The 4,371-nt window shown below is 53.1% G+C and overlaps 1 long non-coding RNA gene across 1 annotated transcript; it reads left to right on the forward strand.

Annotated features, from left to right (window-relative positions):
* Positions 1-474: 474 nt before the first annotated feature.
* LOC136406787 (uncharacterized) lies at positions 475-3,805 on the forward strand. The gene is made up of 3 exons (XR_010751705.1): positions 475-603; positions 3,255-3,335; positions 3,482-3,805. It is a non-coding gene; the product is annotated as an uncharacterized lncRNA (long non-coding RNA).
* The last annotated feature ends 566 nt before the right edge of the window (positions 3,806-4,371 follow it).

Consider the following 4,371-nt stretch of genomic DNA (forward strand, 5'->3'; position numbering starts at 1 on the left):
ACCAGGCCACACAAAGCCTCGAATGTGAGCTTGGCTGCCAGCCCCCAGAGAGCCACAGCCATTTAGATTCTGAGTACCCCGAGGGTCGGATGCTGCCCAAGGTTTTAACAACAGGTGTTTGTTGTCAGACTCCTGCGCTGGCCGCATGTGTGTGCGGCCCACCACCCTCTGGAGCCCATGTGATCTCGTTTGAGGTTTCTGAGCAGGAACACAGCTGTGCTGAGTCTGCAGTGTGGCCGGTGGCCCCAGAAATTCTTGCTGCGTTGTATCGGTGACTATGAAGTAGCTAGTGTGGGCCTCCGGCTGGGAAGTCCTCGATGACCCAGGGGCGAGCCTGCTCCTTTCCGAGGCGGGGGTGGAGGCCACAGGACAGTTAGCCAAGAGCCCTGCTCTGCTTTGGGACTCAGCAGTGGGTGTCGGGTTTGGCGCAGAGGCTGGCCTCTGGCCTGGGGTTTGGATCAACAAGGCGGGTGCTGGCTCGGCCCGGCCAATCACTCTCACGGTGACTGGTGCCAAGGCCTCCTCAGGACAGATATGGAGCCCAGCATGTCCTGTCCCAGAATGCCAAGGGGACTCTCTCAGAGCCAGAGCAATTGGATTAGGGTGAGTGCCCTGGCAGCCATACGAGGGGCGCCCACACTATCAGAGCCTCAGTTTCCCGGCTATTGACTTTTCGGGCCAGGCAAGTGTAGCTGTGCCTTGCAGAAAGGTGATGGCTGAGGGGGGCAGTGGGGGCCACATGCGCTGGCACAGAACTGTGCCCACCCAGAGGAAGGCATGCTTTTTCTAATTGGCACAGAGATGGCCTATGAGCTAGCTAGTTGAATCTTTCCACATCATGCAGAACCATTATCTTCAACATGGCAAATGCTCATGGTCCATGTTTTCTGGGCAGGTGGGCCCAGAAAAAGGAACTCATTCCCATGTAGCACCAGGAGGGCTGCATGGAGGAAGGGGATTTGAACTGGGCCTGGCAGGGCCTATCACAGTCAGTGATTCCACCCACGATCCATGTCTGGCCAACTGATTTTCCCCAGAAGGGCTCTGGCCCGATCTGTGCTGCTGTCCTTCCCAGCATGGTTGTTTTTTCTTATTTCTCTATTTTGCTTCCTGTTGACTCTTCCATGACATAAATGCAAATGAGACCAACAGACACACCAACTTAAAGGCCAAGGAAGCTGGACTGTGCTGGGCAGAGAGGGTGGCTGAAGTGATGGCCATGCTCATCAGCACTCACCCTCCAGGACTTAGCCGGGTGAGGAGACCTTTCCAGGCCCTGAGTCCCCTGGGCGGCCAAGAAGAAGTGGTAGCCTGGAGGTAGAGCCTTTGGCTTCTGATTAACAAGAGATCCAAGCATGAGTCACGACTGGATTTCTCTTGTTTTTTTAATCACAGAGAATTTAGTTCAAAGGTTTTCCTGCATGGAGCCCCAGAATATAAAATGAAGGAAGGAGTGACCCAGAACCTCCCACCCCGCTTCCCCCTTATGGGCCCAAAAGCACTTCCACCAAACCTAGGGCTCCTTGGGCCACCAGTAGTGGGGAAAAACTGACCCACCAGTGTGACCAACATTTCCAAAGCTTTTCATAACTTTCTCCTCCATCCCCTCCGAACCCTCAAGCTGTCTCATCCTACCTCTGGCCACATCAGAGTCCCTGTTCCTCTTCTGTCCTCCAGTGTTTTGATCATTTCTGTTTTGTCGCTCTGGGATATTCAGTCTCTCTTCTTTCCTCTGTCCCTGTCATTCTTCTCCTGGAGAACTTCTAGTCATCCCTCAGAACCCTGGCGAAGATACGATCTGCTCTGAGAAGCTGGCTTTGATTTCTCTTCCCCTCTTCCTACAAACACAGGCAAAGTGGTCCCTTCCCACCCCCTCCCATACTCCATTCTCCTTACCATCAAAATATTCCTTCTATTGTTTCTGAAGTACCCATTTTCATGTTAGTTCCCACCGGGATCTGGGCTCCTTCAGAGCCTGGTGTCTCTTTACCTCTGCCCTCCCCGAGGTAGGCCCATGTAGGCGCCCCATCAGGGATTGCTCAGTGCAGGCCCGAGGCAGCCATGAGGGGCCTCTGCAAACTAGACCCAGGGTGAGATTTGGGCCACTGAGTGTGTTTAGGGTCCAGCTCAAGGCCTCCGCCTTTATGGCCGCAGAGAGTGGCTGAGCCTGACTCATCCTGAATCTCCACTTGAAGAGAGAGACCCAGAGAAGGCAGGGCCTCGAGACCAGCCACCCAATGTTGCCTCGGCCCGCATCCCCAGGTCCCTGGCTGCCTCCATGTTCACGGCGTGGGCTTGGAACGCTGGCTTCCCAGGCCACGGGCGGGTGAAGCCCTCAGCCTCAGCCCTGGCCACCTCCTATCCCCCCAGCCCAGCAGGGAAAAGGCATTTACTCCAGGACTCTGGAGCGAAAGGTCACTTCCTGGGCCAGGGTAACCACAGCAACGCCATTCCCACAGCCGCGGACTGGCCAAGCATCCTCCTAAGCTCTCACTTTGTCCGGCTTGACCATCTCAGGCTGAGAAAGGACTTGGGTGGTGTTGAGCCCTGGCCCGATTTCCAGATGTCCTGGACAGGCTCGGATTGGCTGCTGACGTGGGGGGTGGGGGGACTCCAGCGAGCTTTGCCCCTTCCCCCAAGCCTTCTGCCTCACTTTTCTCAGCTGGAAGAAAAAGAAAATTATTTCAATTAAAACTGGGCTGTAGGAACCTTAGGGTTTCCGCAGACATTAGAGTACCTTTGCCAAGCAAAATACTTTGCCTGAAGAAACCTTCTCTTATTGATTTTATATATCAGACATGTTTAAAGCTCTGGGTAAGATTTTTGGCTTGAGAAAAAAAAATTTTTTTTTTACTGATTTAAAAGAGAGACTCTGAAAACTGCTGGGTGTACTTTTCATGTATTTAGAAATCTCCACTGAAATTGTAGTGGGTTCTCAAAGATCAGGACTGGGAGGGTCCAGGGATGACCTGCTTCCGGTTTTCCAGCTCTAGTGGCTTTTTCCACACTGTCATGTGTCATATTTCCCAGGTGCCAGAGGGCCCCGTAGCATCCTCTGCCCAGCCTCACTGTCTCAGTCCCGCAAAGCAGGGCTGCCCCAGATGTTAGGCAGCCAGGTATGAATAGGTATGCCAGCAAAGCCTCTTTCTGCCCTGTGCCTTATGTCAGTCCTTCTCTCCTGTAAGACTAACTTCTTTAGATGTAACACTGTGTTCTTTAAACTTTGCTTTTATACTTCTCTCTTCCTTTTCCAGTGGGTACTGAGATGGTGAGCTGAGTTCCTTCCTGGCAGAGGGTCTCAGATGCTTGAGAAGGAGGGGACAGATTCTGGGAAGGTAAGGTGGGGGTGAGGGGTGGTGGGAATGGGTGGGAGTGGGGAGTGGAAGCCAGAGATGGGCACAGAAACCCGAAAATCCTGAGCACTGTCCCTTCTGGAGTGATTGCTAAATCCTACTAGCAAAGTTTCTATTTTTCTGCCCAGACTCCTAGCATGCTGGTCAGGCCAGTAGCTGGGGCTTGTTGGGATCCTGAGACAAGAACTGGAACAAGAAGATGGAAGAGCTGTCATAGCCCCTGACTGAGTGAGGACACAGCAGTGCCAGCCTGCCCCACACTCCCAGCCACCCTGGGGCCAAGGAAATGCATCCCTCATGGGCAATCCTGCCAACCACAATGCGACACCTGGCCTCAAGCCCAGCTGGGGACACAGGCCTTCATCACCCCAATTGTCCCTGCCACCCAAGTCAAGCAAATGAGATCTGGGTACTTGGAAACCAAGCCAGCGGAGTGCTATATGGGGAACAGAGGCCAGGGGGGCTTTGAGCCTTCTCGGCAGGGTCCTACTTTTTTCTTTTTTCAAGAAAATGTATTGATGGATTACTTAAAAATAAAATGATAAAGTTTTAAAAAAATAAGATTTAAAGAACTTATTGTAATAATATCAATTGTCTTACAAGAGACTCTAAACATGTTTCTTTTTTTTTTTTTTTTTTTTTGTATTTTCTGAAGTTGGAAACAGGGAGGCAGTCAGACAGACTCCTGCATGTGCCCGACCAGGATCCACCTGGCATGCCCACCAGGGGGCGATGCTCTGCCCATCTGGGGTGCTGCTCTGTTGCAACCAGAGCCATTCTAGTGCCTGAGGCAAAGGCCATGGAGTCATCCTCAGCGCCTGGGCCAACTTTGCTCCAATGGAGCCTTGGCTGCGGGAGGGGAAGAGAGAGACAGAGAGGAAGGAGAGGGGGAGGGGTGGAGAAGCAGATGGGCGCTTCTCCTGTGTGCCCTGGCCGGGAATCGAACCCGGGACCCCTTGCACGCCAGGCCGACGCTCTACCACTGAGCCAACCGACCAGGGCTAGACACGTTTCTTTT

This window comes from Saccopteryx leptura, chromosome 5, assembly GCF_036850995.1.
Source record: "Saccopteryx leptura isolate mSacLep1 chromosome 5, mSacLep1_pri_phased_curated, whole genome shotgun sequence".
In the NCBI taxonomy this organism is placed as follows: domain Eukaryota; kingdom Metazoa; phylum Chordata; class Mammalia; order Chiroptera; family Emballonuridae; genus Saccopteryx; species Saccopteryx leptura.